This window comes from Ascaphus truei, chromosome 15, assembly GCF_040206685.1.
Source record: "Ascaphus truei isolate aAscTru1 chromosome 15, aAscTru1.hap1, whole genome shotgun sequence".
NCBI classification, from domain to species: domain Eukaryota; kingdom Metazoa; phylum Chordata; class Amphibia; order Anura; family Ascaphidae; genus Ascaphus; species Ascaphus truei.
Window position 1 is genome coordinate 23,154,787 of NC_134497.1, and position 21,756 is coordinate 23,176,542.

Consider the following 21,756-nt stretch of genomic DNA (forward strand, 5'->3'; position numbering starts at 1 on the left):
ATGTACGGCAGTTTTTACTTGAAAATGTGATATTATGCCTGTTTTGTATCGGATCTGGTGCTTTTAACGGGTCCGATAAAAAGTGCTTTATTTTTGGCGCTGCAACGCTGATTCATTGCACGATAAGGCACTTTTTATATGGGCGGTAATATGGCATTTTTTGTTACCGCAGCTTGATGTATCCGGCCCTTCGACTCAAGTCAAGTTTTGTGATATTAAGTTCTTGATGACCCGTAATGGTGTATGCAGATCTATCACGATTTGCAATTTAACATCATTAATAAGACAATAGAGGTGTAAAAACCACATAACACACATACAGTTAGGTCCGGAAATAATTGGACACTGATACAAGTTGTTATTTCGGCTGTGCACCAAAATAAATTCAGGTTACAGTTAAATAATGAATATGGGCTTAAAGTGCAGTCTGTAGAAAGAAGATTTGGGGGGCGCAATACCAGTTTACAGGGAATCAGAAGATATCCTTAACACACAATTGACAACACACAGTTTAGGTATTGGTGAAGGGAATAAATAATATATCACAATGTACTCACACGGCCAAGTGTGGTACTGGACAGAGGTGATGGTATCTTTCATAGCTGCCGGCTGTCGTCAAAGACCTTTCCTCTATGGAGCTCAGCAGTCTGATGTCAAATGCTCGTCTGCGTCCTAACACGAATCTTCCCCAGCTCACACAGTGGTGTATACGTATACAGGGGTGACACCACACATCATTGTATAAAGATGTAATTTATTGAAATAAAAAGTGAGCAACTGTACACTCACATGTGAGACCGTTCCGGTACATGCAGTAAACTCCCGCGTCGCGCTGAAGTATCTTTCATTAAAATTAAAGACATTATGCTCCAATACAGGATCCTATTTAAAGGACACTACAGAGGTATTGACAATGCTGGCAAGTATAGATTGGAAGCCAGAATACACACTAGTTACATGTGATGTAACTTCTCTGTACACCGTCATTGGGCACACTGACGGGTGTGAAGCTATTAATAGCACTCTAGAAAGAGATCAAGATATTTTGAAGGAACAACGGGAGTTTCTATTAGACAGTATTATGTTTGTATTGGAGCATAATGTCTTTAATTTTAATGGCACCTACTATTTGCAGCAATGTGGTCCGGCCATGGGGACCAGGTTTGTACCAAGTTATGCTTATCTGTTCATGGATGCGTTGGAGCGTAAAACCATTTGGTGTAACCCCGCATTTGGCGCAGACCTGGTCCTCTGGCGGCGTTACATCGATGATGTATTCTTTGTTTGGAGAGGAACAGATGAGGATCTTCAGGTATTTTTGGCCTCCATTAATACCAACGATGTTAACCTCGTATTCACGCAAGAGTGGATTAAAGTGAGTATAGATTTTTGGGATCTCACGATATATGTAGGGGGGGGGCAGGGGGTGCTCAAAACTAAAACGTTCTTTTAAAAAGTGGATTGCAATAACTATCTGTTGAGAAACATGGGTTTGACATGAGACTGCTGAGCTCCATAGAGGAAAGGTCTTTGACGACAACCATGAAAGATACTATCACCTCTGTCCAGTACCACACTTGGCCGTGTGAGTACATTTTGATATATTATATATTTATATTCCCTTCACCAATACCTAAACTGTGTGTTGTCAATTGTCAATCGCGGGAAGATCCTTGGTTTGGGGTCGAGCAGCAATCAAAACAGCTTTGTTTGTGTTAGTATGGTCCACTGTTATTTTCTATTACTACAGCATTATTTGACTTAGAGGGAGCGCCCCAGGCTTCTGTTCTTTACAATTACTGTTAAATAATGAATATGGGCTTAAAGTGCAGTCTATCAGCTTTAATTTGAGGGTATTCACATCCAAATTGGAGGAAGGGTTTAGGAATTACATCTCTTTAATATGTAGCCCCCTCTTAGTCAAGGGACCAAAAGTAATTAGACAATTGACTCAAAACCTGTTTCATGGACAGGTGTGGGCTATTCCTTCGTTATTTCATCATCAATTAAGCAGGTAAAAGGTCTGGAGTTGATTCCAGGTGTGGCATTCACATTGGAAGCTGTTGCTGTGAACCCACAACATGCGGTCAAAGGAGCTCTCAATGCAAGTGAAACAGGGCATCCTTAGGCTGCAAAAAAAAAGAAAATCCATCAGAGAGATAGCAGGAACATTAGGAGTGGCCAAATCAACAGTTTGGTACATTCTCAGAAAAAAAGAACGCACTGGTGAGCTCTGTAACACAAAAAGGCCTGGACGTCCACGGGAGACAACAGTGGTGGATGATCGTAGGATCCTTTCCATGGTAAAGAAAAACCCCTTCACAACATCCAGCCAAGTGAAGAACACTCTCCAGGAGGTAGGCATATCATTATCCAAGTCAACCATAAAGAGAAGACTCCACGAGAGCAAATACAGAGGGTTCACCACAAGCTGCAAACCATTCATAAGCCTCAAGAATAGAAAGGCCAGATTAGACTTTGCCAAACAATATCTAAAAAAGCCAGCCCAGTTCCGGAACAGCATTCTTTGGACAGATGAAACCAAGATCAACCTGTACCAGAATGATGGGAAGAAAAAAGTATGGAGAAGGCTTGAAACGGCTCATGATCCGCAGCATACCACATCATTTGTAAAACACGGTGGAGGCAATGTGATGGCATGGGCATGCATGGCTTACAATGGCACTGGGTCACTAGTGTTTATTGATGATGTGACAGAAGACCGAAGCAGTCGGATGAATTCTGAAGTGTATAGGGATATATTGTCTGCTCAGATTCAGCGAAGTTGATTGGACAGCGCTTCACTTTACAGATGGACAATGACCCAAAACATACTGCGAAAGCAACCCAGGAGTTTTTTAAGGCAAAGAAGTGGAATATTCTGCAATGGTCGAGTCAATCAACTGATCTCAACCCGATTGAGCATGCATTTCACTTGCTGAAGACAAAACTTAAGGCAGAAAGACCCACGAACAAACAACAACTGAAGACAGCTGCAGTAAAGGCCTGGCAAAGAATCACAAAGGAGGAAACCCAGCATTTGGTGATGTTCATGCGTTCCAGACTTCAAGCAGTTATTTCCTGCAAAGGATTCTTGACAAAGTATTAAAAATGAACATTTTATTTATGATTGTGTTAATTTGACCAATTACATTTGTGCCCCTGAAATAAGGGGACTGTGTATGAAAATGGTTGCAATTCCTAAACGTTTCATACAATATAATTGCTCAACCCCTTGAATTAAAGCTGAAAGTCTGCACGTCTATTGCATCTCGGTTGTTTCATTTCAAATCCATTGTGGTGGCGTACAGAGCCAAAATTATGAAAATTGTGTCAGTGTCCAATTATTTCTGGACCTAACTGTATTCCTGATTACCTTGTGCTAGTGTGTTACTTTTCCATAGCGTACCCACCTTGATACCAAGCTCTTTCCCATATTAATCTCCAGACCAGGAGCTGTGTGTGGGGGGAGGTCTGTGCAGGTTCTGTAGTAGATTTTCCTATGGTACTGGAACGCCTCAAGGTTCTGTTTTTCCTCGTTTCTCGCACAATTTACAAATCTAAAATTGGGACAGTTAGTGAGGTCTCAAAGTAATGTCTATTTTATACAAGAGCTGAAAAAAGATACAAGTTGTTAATAATGTGACTTGTCTTTCCTTTCTTCTCTACAGTTTTTGAGGTGAACAGAAGTTAATGGAGAGCAATGTACAGTATATACCAGTGACTACTTTCTTATTACTTAAAAAATAAATAAAAACAGTTATAATTAAAAATTCCCCAACAAGAAGACACAAATAACATAAAGGTGAGTTTTATGTATATATATATATATATATATATATACACATATATATATATATACACATATATATATATATATATATATATATATATATACATATATATACATATATATATATATATATATGTTTCCCTTCAATATGCGCATCAATGCAATCCCAACACTGACAAGTGATTAGCTAAATTGCCGATCGATCCGTTCTCCTGTGATCAATCGGCGAAGATTCGGCTCAAGGGGTCACTAAATCCCTGTGGAATATATTTAGATTCATATGTGTTCCACGGACGTGTGCTCGCTCCCGAGCCCTGGTCCTGTCTCCTAGGGCTTCTCCAGCAGCAGCAGAATCTCTCTGTTGAAGTAAGTATTGTGACTTGAACTAAACTGGTTCCTCGGGTAAGGCAGCCTCTACTATTAACCCAGATATATGCGGGTGGATATACACCGAGAAGGGGGCCGCCATGTTGGATAATACGCCGCGCATGCGTAGAACGGGTGGGTGGGCCCAGCGCGCATGCGCAGACCGTAGCCTGCGCATGCGCAGACGTAGGCCGCACATGCGCAGACCATAGTTACATAACTGAAAATCGCCGGATCCGCTTTTCGGCGATTTTCACTATACGGCGGACCCCTGGAACGGAACCCGCCGTATACCCGTGGCCCTCCTGTACCAGAGACACAAGTTTAAACCTCTGTCACTCTGGCCCACGACTGCGATGGATTCTACTATTCTGTTTATCCCACGTAAGTCTACTCAATTATTATTAAAAAAAAAAAAGTGTGTATGCCGAGCACGCGCATTTTAAGTGAAACTTCTTTGTCTTTTGTCACAGAAATTGTATTTGTGATGGTGATGTTTTTAATTAAAAATCAAAACACAATTTCAGTTCAAAAACACAAAGAAGTTTGACCGCATGTTTTAGCTATTTGCAAGTCTATATTTATAGTAACTGAATTCCGTGTGTCTGTGTCAGTCAGTCAGTGTGTGTCTCTCTCTGTGTGTGGTGTGTATTCCTCTCTCTGTGTCCTGCCCCCCCCCTCACTCCTGAATCCCACTGTCCTGCCGGAGCTGCAGACACGGGGGGCTCTGTCTGAGCCCCCCCCCACCTCCTGCGGAGCTGCAGGGGGTGTGTGCTGCTGCAGCCAGCCCCCCGCGGAGGTACGGGGACATAGGGGGGGGGGTGCTCGGCAGCTCACTGGGGGGGGGGGGAGATAAGCACATCACTCGGGTAGCGGTGTTCGGCGCATCACTCGCGGGAGGGGGGTGTCAGTCAGTGTGTGTGTGTGTGTGTCAGTCAGTGTGTGCGTGTCAGTCAGTGTGTGCGTATGTGTCAGTCAGTGTGTGCGTGTGTTTTCAGTCAGTGTGTGCGTGTCAGTCAGTCAGTGTGTGTGTGTGTGTGTGTGTGTGTGTGTGTGTGTGTGTGTGTGTGTGTGTGTGTGTGTGTGTGTGTGTCTCTGTCAGTCGGTGTTTGTATGTGTGTCTCTCTCTCTGTGTGGGGTGTGTATGGCTCTCTCTGTGTTCTGCCCCCCACCCCCCTCACTCCTGACTCCCACCACCCCGGCGGGTGACACTAAGTGTCCTGCTGCAGCCAGCCCCCCGGCTCTCTTGGGGTGGGGGATAGGCACATCACTTGGGGGCGGTGTTCAGTGCATCACAGAGGTGTGTGTGTCAGTCAGTGTATGTGTGTGTGTGTGTCAGTCAGTGTGTGTGTGTGTGTGTGTGTGTGTGTGTGTGTGTGTGTGTGTGTGTGTGTGTGTGTCTCTGTGTGAGTGGTGTGTATGTCTCTCTGTCTGTGTCCTGCCCCCCCTCTCTCCTGACTCCCCCCACCCCCAGCGGAGCTGCAGACACGGGGGGCTCTGTCTGAGTCTCCTGAGCAGCCCTCCCCACGGAGGAACATGACTGGAGCAGCCCCCATTCTCTAACCCCGGCGGAGCTGCGGACACGGCTGTGTGTCCTGCTGCAGCCAGCCCCCTGGCGGAGGTATGGGCCACGGGGGGTACTCAAGGGCACCGTAATGCGCGTGGGGCGCTCAGCGCTCTTCCTCCCCGCCCCTGGTGGTGCTGCGGGGGACGCAACGCGCTCAAACCCCCCCTCTCCCCGTTACGTACAAGGAGGCGACAGGGCACGGTAACGCGCGCTCAGCACTCTTCCTTCCCCCCCCCCTCCCCTCCCCTCTGACAGTGCTGCGTGGGACGCGGCGCGCTCAGACCCCCCTGTTCCCCCTGTTACCGGAGCCGTGAGAGGTGACAGGGCATGGTAACATGTGTGCGCACATGCGCGGCATATGCGAACGACGCCAGACAGTTATGCGGCCGCGGACGAATGTAGGCATCAAAATGTAGTACATGCCACTAAAGAAGTTTCACTTCAATAAGCTACTAGATAACACTTATGATCTAGCCTATATACCTCTGTGTCTACACTATCTATAATAGGAGTTATGTCTTTTAATCTATATATCCCTAATGGTTTGTAGTTTGCCTTGTTATCTTATGCCCAGATAAATGTGTGTAATAATGCTGCTTTTGACTGTAAGCTCATAACATTGAACCATCTTTTAACTTGCTCCTTTTCAGCTTTAACCCCTTCGTTTTGGCAGAAAAATCATCTAAGAAAGAAATTATCAGCACGGCAGCTCCCAGTTCTTCAGACTAATTTATTGTAACTAAATATCCTTTATGGTAGTGGTGCGCAAACTGGGGGGGGAGATTTTCTGGGGGGGGCGCGGGCAGTTACAGAGGTCTTGCGCTCTTCCCCCAGGCATTAAATTAAATGCCGGGGGAGGAGCGAGGCCTCTGTAACTAACTTACCTACTGGCAGCTGGGTCTTCAGCAAAGTGTCGCCATGTCAACGCTCGTCCAATGGCACGATGGGGTCACGTGACGTGACGTCACATGACACGCAACGTCATTTGACGCCATGCCTTCAGGGGAAGGGGGGGGGGGGCTCCCAGGAAGGAGGCCGCCGCTGAAATTTTTGCGCAGCGCTGCTTTATGGCACCAATACAGTGCATACATGTTGCTTCAATTTACTGTTACTTAAGTTTAATTTATGCAATTTGACTTCTCCACAGTTCAGCAAGTGTGCTGAGCTGTCCCTGTGTGACAATTTTGTTATTGGATTTCCAAGTTGCTTGGCAATGTGACGTCATCAGTGTCATATAACCCTGCAATGACGTCAGACGTCAACCAGAAAGCACTGAGGCTGCAGTGGCTGCCCGGCTGTAAACACAGGTGATGGGTATGAGGTGATTTTGTAACCCCTAGGGCAGAGGTGGGATTCAGTCGCTTCGCACCGGTTCGTGCAAACCTGGTCCTAGGATTTCTGAAGTTCGGCGAACCGGTGCTTAACAGGCTGTGGGAGATGGTATGAGGCGGTGGTGGGAGACGGGATGCGGCGTAGGTGGGACACGGGATGCGGCGGCGGTGGGAGACGGGATCCGGCGGCGCTGGGAGACGGGATGCGGCGGCGCTGGGAGACGGGATGCGGCGGCGCTGGGAGACGGGATGCTGCGGCGCTGGGAGACGGGATGCGGCGGCGCTGGGAGACGGGATGCGGCGGCGCTGGGAGACGGGATGCGGCGGCGCTGGGAGACGGGATGCGGCGGCGCTGGGAGACGGCGGCGGTGGGAGACGGGATGCGGCGGCGGTGGGAGACGGGATGCGGCGGCGGTGGGAGATGGGATGCGGCGGCGGTGGGAGACGGGATGCGGCGGCGGTGGGAGACGGGATGCGGCGGTGGGAGACGGGATGCGGCGGTGGGAGACGGGATGCGGCGGTGAGAGACGGGATGCGGTGGTGGGAGACGGGATGCGGTGGGCTTAAAGTATTAGCCGGTAGTAGAATCACTGAGCGAGAGTCAGATCAGACTGCAGGGGAGGTGCGCCATCTAGCAGTCTGACCCGGAACTTCCGCTGTCTGCTGCTATAGAGCGCTCCTCTCCCCGTGCTGCTCCTGCTCGGACTCAAGAGATTCTACTACCAGCTAATTCTTTAAGCCGGGGGAGCCCTCCCCGTGCCTGTGTCCACCCATGTAGGCATGAAGGGGGAGGGTCTGGGAGAGATGTGAGGGGGGTCTGGAAGAGATGTGAGGGGGGGGGGGGGCTGGGAGAGATGTGAGGGGGGGGGCTGGGAGAGATGTGAGGGGGAGGGCTGGTAGAGCTGTGAGGGGGGGGGTCTGGGAGAGATGTGAGGGGAGGGCTGGGAGAGATGTGAGGGGGGAGGGTCTGGGAGATATGTGAGGGGGGGGGGGTCTGGGAGAAATGTGAGGGGGGGTCTGGGAGAGATGTGAGGGGGGTCTGGGAGAGATGTGAAGGGGGGGCGGGTCTGGGAGAGATGTGAGGGGGGTGGCGGGTCTGGGAAAGATGTGAGGGGAGGGCTGGGAGAGATGTGAGGGGGGGGTCTGGGAGATATGTGAGGGGGGAGGGTCTGGGCGATATGTGAGGGGGGGTCTGGGAGAGATGTGAGGGGGGGTCTGGAAGAGATGTGAGGGGGGGTCTGAAAGAGATGTGAGGGGGTGTCTGAAAGAGATGTGAGCGGGGGGTCTGGGAGAGATGTGAGGGGGGGGGTCTGGGAGAGATGTGAGGGGGGGGTCTGGGAGAGATGTGAGGGGGGGGGTCTGGGAGAGATGTGAGGGGGGGTCTGGGAGAGATGTGAGGGGGGGTCTGGGAGAGATGTGAGGGGGGGTCTGGGAGAGATGTGAGGGGGGGGTCTGGGAGAGATGTGAGGGGGGGTCTAGGAGAGATGTGAGGGGGGGGGTCTGGGAGAGATGTGAGGGGGGGGTCTGGGAGAGATGTGAGGGGTGGGTCTGGGAGAGATGTGAGGGGGGGTCTGGGAGAGATGTGGGGGGGGGGGTCTGGCAGAGATGTGGGGGGGGGGTCTGGGAGAGATGTGAGGGGGGGGTCAGGGAGAGATGTGAGGGGGGGTCTGGGAGAGATGTGAGGGGGAGGGTCTGGGAGAGATGTGAGGGGGGATTCTGGGAGAGATGTGAGGGGGGGTTCTGGGAGAGATGTGAGGGGGGGGTCTGGGAGAGATGTGAGGGGGGTCTCGGAGAGATGTGAGGGGGAGGCTGGAAGAGATGTGAGGGGGAGGCTGGAAGACATGTGAGGGGGAGGCTGGAAGACATGTGAGGGGGAGGCTGTGAGGGGGAGGCTGTGACGGGGGGGCTGGGAGAGATGTGAGTGGGAGGATGTGAGGGGGGTCTGGGAGAGATGTGAGGGGGGCTGGGAGAGATGTGAGGGGGGGCTGGGAGAGATGTGAGGGGGGGGCTGGGAGAGGTGTGAGGGTGGGGGGTCTGGGAGAGGTGTGAGGGTGGGGGGTCTGGGAGAGATGTGAGGGGGGGGGGCTGGGAGAGATGTGAGGGGGCGTCTGGGAGAGATTTGTGAGGGGGGGGGTCTGGGAGAGATGTGTGAGGGGGGGGTCTGGGAGAGATGTGAGGGGGGGTCTAGGAGAGATGTGAGGGGGGGGTCTGGGAGAGATGTGAGGGGGGGGTCTGGGAGAGATGTGAGGGGTGGGTCTGGGAGAGATGTGAGGGGGGGTCTGGGAGAGATGTGGGGGGGGAGGTCTGGCAGAGATGTGGGGGGGGGTCTGGGAGAGATGTGAGGGGGGGGTCAGGGAGAGATGTGAGGGGGGGTCTGGGAGAGATGTGAGGGGGAGGGTCTGGGAGAGATGTGAGGGGGGATTCTGGGAGAGATGTGAGGGGGGGTTCTGGGAGAGATGTGAGGGGGGGGTCTGGGAGAGATGTGAGGGGGGTCTCGGAGAGATGTGAGGGGGAGGCTGGAAGAGATGTGAGGGGGAGGCTGGAAGACATGTGAGGGGGAGGCTGGAAGACATGTGAGGGGGAGGCTGTGAGGGGGAGGCTGTGACGGGGGGGCTGGGAGAGATGTGAGTGGGAGGATGTGAGGGGGGTCTGGGAGAGATGTGAGGGGGGCTGGGAGAGATGTGAGGGGGGGCTGGGAGAGATGTGAGGGGGGGGCTGGGAGAGGTGTGAGGGTGGGGGGTCTGGGAGAGGTGTGAGGGTGGGGGGTCTGGGAGAGATGTGAGGGGGGGGGCTGGGAGAGATGTGAGGGGGCGTCTGGGAGAGATTTGTGAGGGGGGGGGGTCTGGGAGAGATGTGTGAGGGGGGGGGGGTCTGGGAGAGATGTGAGTGGGAGGATGTGGGGGGGGGTCTATGAGAGATGTGAGGGGGGGGTCTATGGGAGACGTGAGGGGGTCTGTGTGAGGGGGGGGGTCTGGGAGATATGTGAAGGGGGTCTGTGTGAGGGGGGGGGGTCTAGGAGATATGTGAGGGGGGAGGGTCTGGGAGATATGTGAGGGGGGGGTCTGGGAGAAATGTGAGGGGGGGTCTGGGAGAAATGTGAAGGGGGGTCTGGGAGAAATGTGAAGGGGGGGCGAGTCTAGGAGAGATGTGAGGGGGGCGGGTCTGGGAGAGATGTGAGGGGAGGGCTGGGAGAGATGTGAGGGGGGGGTCTGGGAGAGATGTGAGGCGGGGGCTGGGAGAGATGTGCGGGTGGAGGTCTGGGAGAGATGTGAGAGGGGGTCTGGGAGAGATGTGAGGGGGGGTCTGGGAGAGATGTGAGGGGGGTCTGGGAGAGATGTGAGGGGGGGGTCTGGGAGAGATGTGAGGGGGGGGTCTGGGAGAGATGTGAGGGGGGGGTCTGGGAGAGATGTGAGGGGGGTCTGGGAGAGATGTGAGGGGGGGTCTGGGAGAGATGTGAGGGTGGGGGGGTCTATGAGAGACATGAGGGGGGCTGGGAGAGACGTGAGGGGAGGGGCGTCTGGGAGAGATGTGAGGGGGAGAGATGTGAGGGGGAGGCTGTGAGGGGGAGGCTGTGACGGGGGGCTGGGAGAGATGTGAGTGGGAGGATGTGAGGGGGGTCTGGGAAAGATGTGAGGGGGGGCTGGGAGAGGTGTGAGGGGGGAGGGTCTGGGAGAGATGTGAGGGGGGATTCTGGGAGAGATGTGAGGGGGGGTTCTGGGAGAGATGTGAGGGGGGGTCTGGGAGAGATGTGAAGGGGGTCTCGGAGAGATGTGAGGGGGGGGGCTGGAAGAGATGTGAGGGGGAGGCTGGAAGACATGTGAGGGGGAGGCTGTGAGGGGGAGGCTGTGACGGGGGGGCTGGGAGAGATGTGAGTGGGGGTCTATGTGAGGGGGGTCTGGGAGAGATGTGAGTGGGGGTCTATGTGAGGGGGGTCTGGGAGAGATGTGAGGGGGGTCTGGGAGAGATGTGAGGGGGGCTGGGAGAGATGTGAGGGAGGGCTGGGAGATATGTGAGGGGGGGCTGGGAGAGGTGTGAGGGTGGGGGGTCTGGGAGAGGTGTGAGGGTGGGGGGTCTGGGAGAGATGTGAGGGGGGGGCTGGGAGAGATGTGAGGGGGCGTCTGGGAGAGATTTGTGAGGGGGGGGTCTGGGAGAGATGTGTGAGGTGGGGGGTCTGGGAGAGATGTGAGTGGGAGGATGTGGGGGGGGGTCTATGAGACGTGAGGGGGGGGGTCTATGGGAGACGTGAGGGGGGTCTGGGAGAGACGTGAGGGGGGTCTGGGAGAGACGTGAGGGGGGTCTGGGAGAGACGTGAGGGGGGTCTGGGAGAGACGTGAGGGGGGTCTGGGAGAGATGTGAGGGGGTCTGGGAGAGACGTGAGGGGGGTCTGGGAGAGACGTGATGGGGGGGGCTGGGAAAGACGTGAGGAGGGGGTCTGGGAAAGACGTGAGGGGGGGTCTGGGAAAGACGTGAGGGGGGGGTCTGGGAGAGACGTGAGGGGGGGGTCTGGGAGAGACGTGAGGGGGGGGTCTGGGAGAGACGTGAGGGGGGGTCTGGGAGTTACGTGAGGGGGGGGTCTGGGAGAGACGTGAGGGGGGGGTCTGGGAGAGACGTGAGGGGGGGTCTGGGAGAGACGTGAGGGGGGTCTGGGAGAGACGTGAGGGGGGTCTGGGAGAGACGTGAGGGGGGTCTGGGAGAGACGTGAGGGGGGTCTGGGAGAGACGTGAGGGGGGTCTGGGAGAGACGTGAGGGGGGTCTGAGAGAGACGTGAGGGGGGTCTGGGAGAGGCGTGAGGGGGGTCTGGGAGAGACGTGAGGGGGGTCTGGGAGAGACGTGAGGGGGGGCTGGGAGAGACGTGAGGGGGGGCTGGGAGAGACGTGAGGGGGGTCTGGGAGAGACGCGAGGGGGGTCTGGAGAGATGTGAGGGGGGGTCTGGGAGAGATGTGAGGGGGGGTCTGGGAGAGATGTGAGGGGGGGTCTGGGAGAGATGTGAGGGGGGGGTCTGGGAGAGATGTGAGGGGGGGGTCTGGGAGAGATGTGAGGGGGAGGATGTGAGGTGGGGTCCATGAGAGACGTGAGGGGGGGGGCTGGGAGAGACGTGAGGGGGGGGTTGGGAGAGACGTGAGGGGGGGGCTGGGAGAGACGTGAGGGGGGGGCTGGGAGAGACGTGAGGAGGGGGCTGGGAGAGACGTGGGGGGGGCTGGGAGAGACGTGAGGGGGGGCTGGGAGAGACGTGAGGGGGGGTCTGGGAGAGACGTGAGGGGGGGGGGTCTGGGAGAGATGTGAGGGGGGGTCTGGGAGAGATGTGAGGGGAGGGGGGTCTAGGAGAGATGTGAGGGGTGGGTCTGGGAGATATGTGAGGGGGGGGGTGGGAGAGATGTGAGGGGGGTCTGTGTGAGGGGGGGGTCTGGAGATATGTGAGGGGGGTCTGTGTGAGGGGGGGGTCTGGGAGAGATGTGAGGGGGGGTCTGGGAGAGATGTGAGGGGGGGGTCTGGGAGAGATGTGAGGGGGGGTCTGGGAGAGATGTGAGGGGGAGGATGTGAGGTTGGGTCCATGAGAGACGTGAGGGGGGGGCTGGGAGAGACGTATGGGGGGGTTGGGAGAGACGTGAGGGGGGGGCTGGGAGAGATGTGAGGGGGGGGCTGGGAGAGACGTGAGGGGGGGGCTGGGAGAGACGTGAGGGGGGGCTGGGAGAGACGTGAGGGGGGCTGGGAGAGACGTGAGGGGGGGTCTGGGAGAGATGTGGGGGGGGTCTGGGAGAGATGTGAGGGGGGGTCTGGGAGAGATGTGAGGGGGGGGCTGGGAGAGATGTGAGGGGGGTCTGTGTGAGGGGGGGGGTCTGGGAGATATGTGAGGGGGGGCTGTGTGAGGGGGGGTCTGGGAGAAATGTGAGGGGGGGTCTGGGAGAAATGTGAGGGGGGGTCTGGGAGAAATGTGAAGGGGGGGCGAGTCTAGGAGAGATGTGAGGGGGGGTCTGGGAGAGATGTGAGGGGGGTCTGGGAGAGATGTGAGGGGGGTCTGGGAGAGATGTGAGGGGGGTCTGGGAGAGATGTGAGGGGGGGTCTGGGAGAGATGTGAGGGTGGGGGGGTCTATGAGAGACATGAGGGGGGCTGGGAGAGACGTGAGGGGAGGGGCGTCTGGGAGAGATGTGAGGGTGGGGCGTCTGGGAGAGATATGAGGGGGGGGCTGGGAGAGATGTGAGGGGGGTCTGGAAGAGATGTGAAGGAGGGGTGGGTCTGGGAGAGATGTGAGGGGAGGGCTGGGAGAGATGTGAGGGGGGAGGGCTGGGAGAGATGTGAGGGGGGAGGGTCTGGGAGAGATGTGAGGGGGGGTCTGGGAGATATGTGAGGGGGGGTCTGTGTGAGGGGGGGGGTCTGTGTGAGGGGGGGGTCTGTGTGAGGGGGGGGGTCTGTGTGAGGGGGGGGGTCTGTGTGAGGGGGGGGTCTGTGTGAGGGGGGGGTCTGTGTGAGGGGGGGGGTCTGGGAGATATGTGAGGGGGAGGGTCTGGGAGATATGTGAGGGGGGGTCTGGGAGAAATGTCAGGGGGGGTCTGGGAGAAATGTGAGGGGGTCTGGAAGAGATGTGAAGGGGGGGCGGGTCTGGGAGAGATGTGAGGGGGGGGCGGGTCTGGGAGAGATGTGAGGGGGGGGGCGGGTCTGGGAGAGATGTGAGGGGGGGGGGCGGGTCTGGGAGAGATGTGAGGGGGGGGGGGCGGGTCTGGGAGAGATGTGAGGGGAGGGCTGGGAGAGATGTGAGGGGAGGGCTGGGAGAGATGTGAGGGGGGGGTCTGGGAGAGATGTGAGTATGGGTCTGGGAGAGATGTGAGAGGGGGGTCTGGTAGAGATGTGAGGGGGGGGGTCTGGTAGAGATGTGAGGGGGGGGGTCTGGTAGAGATGTGAGGGGGGGGGTCTGGTAGAGATGTGAGGGGGGGGGTCTGGTAGAGATGTGAGGGGGGGGGTCTGGTAGAGATGTGAGGGGGGGGGTCTGGGAGAGATGTGAGGGGGGGGGTCTGGGAGAGATGTGAGGGGGGGTTCTGGGAGAGATGTGAGGGGGGGTCTGGGAGAGATGTGAGGGGGGTCTCGGAGAGATGTGAGGGGGGGGGGCTGGAAGAGATGTGAGGGGGAGGCTGGAAGACATGTGAGGGGGAGGCTGTGAGGGGGAGGCTGTGACGGGGGGGCTGGGAGAGATGTGAGTGGGGGTCTATGTGAGGGGGGTCTGGGAGAGATGTGAGTGGGGGTCTATGTGAGGGGGGTCTGGGAGAGATGTGAGGGGGGTCTGGGAGAGATGTGAGGGGGGCTGGGAGAGATGTGAGGGAGGGCTGGGAGATATGTGAGGGGGGGCTGGGAGAGGTGTGAGGGTGGGGGGTCTGGGAGAGGTGTGAGGGTGGGGGGTCTGGGAGAGATGTGAGGGGGGGGCTGGGAGAGATGTGAGGGGGCGTCTGGGAGAGATTTGTGAGGGGGGGGTCTGGGAGAGATGTGTGAGGTGGGGGGTCTGGGAGAGATGTGAGTGGGAGGATGTGGGGGGGGGTCTATGAGACGTGAGGGGGGGGGTCTATGGGAGACGTGAGGGTGGTCTGGGAGAGACGTGAGGGGGGTCTGGGAGAGACGTGAGGGGGGTCTGGGAGAGACGTGAGGGGGGTCTGGGAGAGACGTGAGGGGGGTCTGGGAGAGATGTGAGGGGGGTCTGGGAGAGACGTGAGGGGGGTCTGGGAGAGACGTGAGGGGGGTCTGGGAGAGACGTGATGGGGGGGGCTGGGAAAGACGTGAGGAGGGGGTCTGGGAAAGACGTGAGGGGGGGTCTGGGAAAGACGTGAGGGGGGGGTCTGGGAGAGACGTGAGGGGGGGGTCTGGGAGAGACGTGAGGGGGGGGTCTGGGAGAGACGTGAGGGGGGGTCTGGGAGTTACGTGAGGGGGGGTCTGGGAGAGACGTGAGGGGGGGGTCTGGGAGAGACGTGAGGGGGGCTCTGGGAGAGACGTGAGGGGGGTCTGGGAGAGACGTGAGGGGGGTCTGGGAGAGACGTGAGGGGGGTCTGGGAGAGACGTGAGGGGGGTCTGGGAGAGACGTGAGGGGGGTCTGGGAGAGACGTGAGGGGGGTCTGGGAGAGACGTGAGGGGGGTCTGAGAGAGACGTGAGGGGGGTCTGGGAGAGGCGTGAGGGGGGTCTGGGAGAGGCGTGAGGGGGGTCTGGGAGAGACGTGAGGGGGGTCTGGGAGAGACGTGAGGGGGGGCTGGGAGAGACGTGAGGGGGGGCTGGGAGAGACGTGAGGGGGGTCTGGGAGAGACGCGAGGGGGGTCTGGGAGAGATGTGAGGGGGGGTCTGGGAGAGATGTGAGGGGGGGTCTGGGAGAGATGTGAGGGGGGGTCTGGGAGAGATGTGAGGGGGGGGTCTGGGAGAGATGTGAGGGGGGGGTCTGGGAGAGATGTGAGGGGGAGGATGTGAGGTGGGGTCCATGAGAGACGTGAGGGGGGGGGCTGGGAGAGACGTGAGGGGGGGGGTGGGAGAGACGTGAGGGGGGGGCTGGGAGAGACGTGAGGGGGGGGCTGGGAGAGACGTGAGGGGGGGGCTGGGAGAGACGTGGGGGGGGCTGGGAGAGACGTGAGGGGGGGCTGGGAGAGACGTGAGGGGGGGTCTGGGAGAGACGTGAGGGGGGGGGTCTGGGAGAGATGTGAGGGGGGGTCTGGGAGAGATGTGAGGGGAGGGGGGTCTAGGAGAGATGTGAGGGGTGGGTCTGGGAGATATGTGAGGGGGGGGTGGGAGAGATGTGAGGGGGGTCTGTGTGAGGGGGGGGTCTGGGAGATATGTGAGGGGGGTCTGTGTGAGGGGGGGGTCTGGGAGAGATGTGAGGGGGGGTCTGGGAGAGATGTGAGGGGGGGGTCTGGGAGAGATGTGAGGGGGGGTCTGGGAGAGATGTGAGGGGGAGGATGTGAGGTTGGGTCCATGAGAGACGTGAGGGGGGGGGCTGGGAGAGACGTATGGGGGGGTTGGGAGAGACGTGAGGGGGGGGCTGGGAGAGATGTGAGGGGGGGGCTGGGAGAGACGTGAGTGGGGGGCTGGGAGAGACGTGAGGGGGGGCTGGGAGAGACGTGAGGGGGGCTGGGAGAGACGTGAGGGGGGGTCTGGGAGAGATGTGGGGGGGGGTCTGGGAGAGATGTGAGGGGGGGTCTGGGAGAGATGTGAGGGGGGGGCTGGGAGAGATGTGAGGGGGGTCTGTGTGAGGGGGGGGGTCTGGGAGATATGTGAGGGGGGGCTGTGTGAGGGGGGGTCTGGGAGAAATGTGAGGGGGGGTCTGGGAGAAATGTGAGGGGGGGTCTGGGAGAAATGTGAAGGGGGGGCGAGTCTAGGAGAGATGTGAGGGGGGGTCTGGGAGAGATGTGAGGGGGGTCTGGGAGAGATGTGAGGGGGGTCTGGGAGAGATGTGAGGGGGGTCTGGGAGAGATGTGAGGGGGGGTCTGGGAGAGATGTGAGGGTGGGGGGGTCTATGAGAGACATGAGGGGGGCTGGGAGAGACGTGAGGGGAGGGGCGTCTGGGAGAGATGTGAGGGTGGGGCGTCTGGGAGAGATATGAGGGGGGGGCTGGGAGAGATGTGAGGGGGGTCTGGAAGAGATGTGAAGGAGGGGTGGGTCTGGGAGAGATGTGAGGGGAGGGCTGGGAGAGATGTGAGGGGGGAGGGCTGGGAGAGATGTGAGGGGGGAGGGTCTGGGAGAGATGTGAGGGGGGGTCTGGGAGATATGTGAGGGGGGGTCTGTGTGAGGGGGGGGGTCTGTGTGAGGGGGGGGGTCTGTGTGAGGGGGGGGGTCTGTGTGAGGGGGGGGGTCTGTGTGAGGGGGGGGGTCTGTGTGAGGGGGGGGTCTGTGTGAGGGGGGGGGTCTGTGTGAGGGGGGGGTCTGTGTGAGGGGGGGGGTCTGGGAGATATGTGAGGGGGAGGGTCTGGGAGATATGTGAGGGGGGGTCTGGGAGAAATGTCAGGGGGGGTCTGGGAGAAATGTGAGGGGGTCTGGAAGAGATGTGAGGGGGGGGCGGGTCTGGGAGAGATGTGAGGGGGGGGGGCGGGTCTGGGAGAGATGTGAGGGGGGGGGGGCGGGTCTGGGAGAGATGTGAGGGGGGGGGGCGGGTCTGGGAGAGATGTGAGGGGGGGGGGCGGGTCTGGGAGAGATGTGAGGGGGGGGGGGGGCGGGTCTGGGAGAGATGTGAGGGGGGGGGGGGCGGGTCTGGGAGAGATGTGAGGGGAGGGCTGGGAGAGATGTGAGGGGAGGGCTGGGAGAGATGTGAGGGGAGGGCTGGGAGAGATGTGAGGGGGGGGTCTGGGAGAGATGTGAGTATGGGTCTGGGAGAGATGTGAGAGGGGGGTCTGGTAGAGATGTGAGGGGGGGGGTCTGGTAGAGATGTGAGGGGGGGGGTCTGGTAGAGATGTGAGGGGGGGGGTCTGGTAGAGATGTGAGGGGGGGGGGGGGTCTGGTAGAGATGTGAGGGGGGGGGGTCTGGTAGAGATGTGAGGGGGGGGGTTCTGGGAGAGATGTGAGGGGGGGGGTCTGGGAGAGATGTGAGGGGGGGGGGTCTGGGAGAGATGTGAGGGGGGGGGGTCTGGGAGAGATGTGAGGGGGGGGGGGTCTGGGAGAGATGTGAGGGGGGGGGGTCTGGGAGAGATGTGAGGGGGGGGGGTCTGGGAGAGATGTGAGGGGGGGGGGTCTGGGAGAGATGTGAGGGGGGGGGGTCTGGGAGAGATGTGAGGGGGGGGGGTCTGGGAGAGATGTGAGGGGGGGGGGTCTGGGAGAGATGTGAGGGGGGGGGTCTGGGAGAGATGTGAGGGGGGGGGGTCTGGGAGAGATGTGAGGGGGGGGGTCTGGGAGAAATGTGAGGGGGGGGGTCTGGGAGAGATGTGAGTGGGGGGGTCTGGGAGAGATGTGAGGGGGGGTCTGGGAGTGATGTGAGGGGGGGGTCTCGGAGAGATGCGAGGGGGGGTCTGGGAGAGATGTGAGGGGGTCTGGGAGAGATGTGAGGGGGGGGGGTCTGGGAGAGATGTGAGGGGGGGGTGTCTGGGAGAGATGTGAGGGGGAGGCTGTGAGGGGGAGGCTGTGACGGGGGGCTGGGAGAGATGTGAGTGGGAGGATGTGAGGGGGGGTCTATGTGAGGGGGGTCTGGGAGACATGTTAGGGGGGGCTGGGAGAGGTGTGAGGGGGGTCTGGGAGAGGTGTGAGGGTGGGGGGTCTGGGAGAGATGTGAGGGGGTGTCTGGGAGAGATGTGAGGGGGGGGCTGGTAGAGATGTGAGGGGGCGTCTGGGAGAGATGTGAGGGGGGGTCTGGGAGAGATGTGAGGGAGGGGTCTGGGAGAGATGCGAGGAGGGGGGTCTGGAAGAGATGCGAGGGGGGGGGTCTGGGAGAGATGTGAGGGGGGGTCTGGGAGAGATGTGTGAGGGGGGGGTCTGGGAGAGATGTGTGAGGGGGGGGGGTCTGGGAGAGATGTGTGAGGGGGGGGGGGTCTGGGAGAGATGTGTGAGGGGGGGGGGGTCTGGGAGAGATGTGTGAGGGGGGGGGGGTCTGGGAGATATGTGTGAGAGGGGGGGTCTGGGAGAGATGTGAGGGGGGGGGTCTGGGAGAGATGTGAGTGGGAGGATGTGAGGGGGGGTCTATGAGAGACGTGAGGGGGGGATCTATGAGAGACGTGAGGGGGGTCTATGAGAGATGTGAGAGGGGTCTGGGAGAGACGTGAGAGGGGTCTGGGAGAGACGTGAGGGGGGGGTCTGGGAGAGACGTGAGGGGGGGGTCTGGGAGAGACGTGAGGGGGGGTCTGGGAGAGACGTGAGGGGGGGGTCTGGGAGAGACGTGAGGGGGGGGTCTGGGAGAGACGTGAGGGGGGGTCTGGGAGAGACGTGAGGGGGGGGTCTGGGAGAGACGTGAGGGGGGGTCTGGGAGAGACGTGAGGGGGGTCTGGGAGAGACGTGAGGGGGGGTCTGGGAGAGACGTGAGGGGGGGTCTGGGAGAGACGTGAGGGGGGGTCTGGAAAGACGTGAGGGGGGGTCTGGGAAAGACGTGAGGGGGGGTCTGGGAAAGACGTGAGGGGGGGTCTGGGAGAGACGTGAGGGGGGGTCTGGGAGAGATGTGAGGGGGGGTCTGGGAGAGATGTGAGGGGGGGGGTCTTTGAGAGATGTGAGGGGGGGGTCTGGGAGAGATGTGAGGGGGGGGGTCTGGGAGAAATGTGAGGGGGGGTCTGGGAGAGATGTGAGGGGGGGTGTCTGGGAGAGATGTGAGGGGGGGGTGTCTGGGAGAGATGTGGGGGGGGGCTGGGAGAGATGTGAGGGGGGGGGCTGGGAGAGATGTGAGGGGGGGGGCTGGGAGAGATGTGAGGGGGGGGCTGGGGAATGGGGGATGGGTTAAGACGTTAAGTGGCTGGGGGAGATGATCTCCCCCCCTCCTAGAGAGAACTTGTTGCTATTTTTTTTTTAATTCCACCACTGCCCTAGGAGTAGATATAAACTTGTTAGTGTCACTATTGCAGTACACTAGGCACGTTTGCCCAACCGGTATTTTTTAGGGTAAGCGCTTTGTGTAAGTAAATAGTTATTTTATTGCAGTAAGGTGTATGGTCTGAGGAGAGGACGTGTCTGTCCTGAAACGCCACGTGTTTGCATATACCTGCTCTGATGCTTTGAATACAAAGTAAGTTACTTACAGAAAAGCCTCCTGTGTGCTTCCTCCACCACTTTATTTCTTCATCTTCTCTTTCCCGGAAGTGGAGACACTGACTACATCCAGGTCACTGCTCTGTGTCCTACTGCGCATGCTCACACTAAGGGGATCATGGGAGTTGTAGTTTTTAGACTTCAAAACAGATCACGTGTCACATACTGTGTAGATTAGAAACAAGACAGTAACATTTCCCAGGCACTGTGCTAGGGAAAGATAGTTTCTTCTGCATGTAGATGTGTATACTCCTCCTTATCCTTAATATACTTCAGTAAAGCTGCTTCAGTTCCTCCCTTTTGGCCAATGTTGATATGAAGGGGGCAGGTTTGCCACCTTTGACTGACGGTCAACTTGGAGATTTTTTTTTAATTACACAATGTTGCCATGACAACGGGATGCTATGTACTGTCACGCGACCTCAAGTTGCCATGACAACGTGGCACCGCATGACGTCACACTGACATGGCAACGCGCATCACGTGATGCTGTTACGTCACGTGACGTTCCCGTTGGCATGGCAACGCAGCGCCATTTGACGCCGCGCAGCCATATTGCCAGTAGTTGCAGGGGGAGATGCCGGGAGACATTTCCGTTGCGGGCACTATTGTTGCGTTAATGGTATATGGAATTGTATGTAGCCATGCTGTAAAATGGTCTGCAGTTGTTTCTCCTGCTGGCAGTAAACCTGGTAAGTTACAGGGATGCCAGCAGTAATTATGGAGGTTTGCCCTTACACCCTGGTGAGGTGCCCTATGTATGGATGGGAGTGGCTACATACTCTGAGTCCACCGTTAGTTACATCAGATATGTGCCTGCCTCCTGAGGTATATAAGGCACAGCACTGTCCAAAGTTAGTGTTGTGTGGAGGACGTTGGGAAGTTTGCGGTGGAATAAAGGGGCCCACTAGTGCAGTAACTAGTGGCCCATTCCTGCATCAATTAGTTGCCAGCCAGAGAAGGCACACTGTGTCCAGTGACCTGGCGCAGGAGTGATCTCCCTGCGGGGAGAAGGGATCCCACTCCATTGGGGAGGGCGTACCTTTCAAAGGGACAGCACGGAGAGATGTGCGGCTGAGCTGATCACTGCGAGGGGCAGTCTGTCCATACCAACGTCTACAATAAAGATGCCCTGTTCAAAGATACCCCCACTGTGTGAGCGTGAAGTTACTCTCCAGTGGAAGGCACCACCAAGAAGGTGTTCCTCATCAGGACCCTCTCCCTGCGGACACATAGATCCTGATGAGGTGGAGGCGCTGCACATGATATAGGTAGGACTCGCACCCACTACCTCAGCTGCCTGTCTGGCGTGACAATCCCCGAATAACACCATACGGGAGACTCAGGAGTCCTGTTGCCTACAGGTGCACCACCAGACACGACCATGTAATGGGGCTTGGTTAGACCACACGGGCCAATATGAGATTGGGTGGGTCATACACGAGGGAATACCCGTTACATATATATTACCTTACGTCATTTCTACTATTTATAACTAACGCTGGTGACAATTGTTGCAGACAGAGTCGTCGCTGATCAATATTAATTTATTACAATGGTTTATCTCAGTTTACTTGAGCTAATTTAACAAAGACAAGGTTACCTCATTGCTATCAAAAGAAAGGAACTGAAGCAGCTTAAGTGAAAAGAGAGAGAGGTGGGAGAAGAGAGAGAGAGGGGGGGGAGAAGAGAGAGAGAGAGGGGGGGAGAAGAGAGAGAGAGAGGGGGAGAAGAGAGAGAGAGAGAGAGGGGAGAAGAGAGAGAGGGGGGGGGAGAAGAGAGAGAGAGGGGAGAAGAAAGAGAGAGAGGGGGGGAGAAGAGAGAGAGAGGGGAGAAGAAAGAGAGAGAGGGGGGGAGAAGAGAGAGAGAGAGGGGGGGAGAATAGAGAGAGGGGGGAGAAGAAAGAGATAGAGGGGGGAGAAGAGAGAGAGGGGGGGGGTAGAAGAGAGGGAGGGGGGAGAAGAGAGAGCCTTTTCCCCTATGAAATATATGGGGTGCTGGTTCTAAGTTTCCCCGCTCCAA

At 57.8% G+C, this 21,756-nt stretch overlaps 1 protein-coding gene across 1 annotated transcript in view; it reads right to left on the reverse strand.

Moving 5' to 3' along the window:
* LOC142466685 (uncharacterized) overlaps positions 1–19,868 on the reverse strand; it is a 31,773-nt gene extending 11,905 nt beyond the window's left edge. The window contains exons 1-2 of the mRNA XM_075571986.1: positions 19,725–19,868; positions 3,414–3,560 (exon numbers count right to left, since the gene is read on the reverse strand). The gene's annotated coding sequence lies outside the window, so the exon portion shown is untranslated. The remainder of the gene's footprint in view (positions 1–3,413; positions 3,561–19,724) is intronic.
* Positions 19,869–21,756: the final 1,888 nt, after the last annotated feature.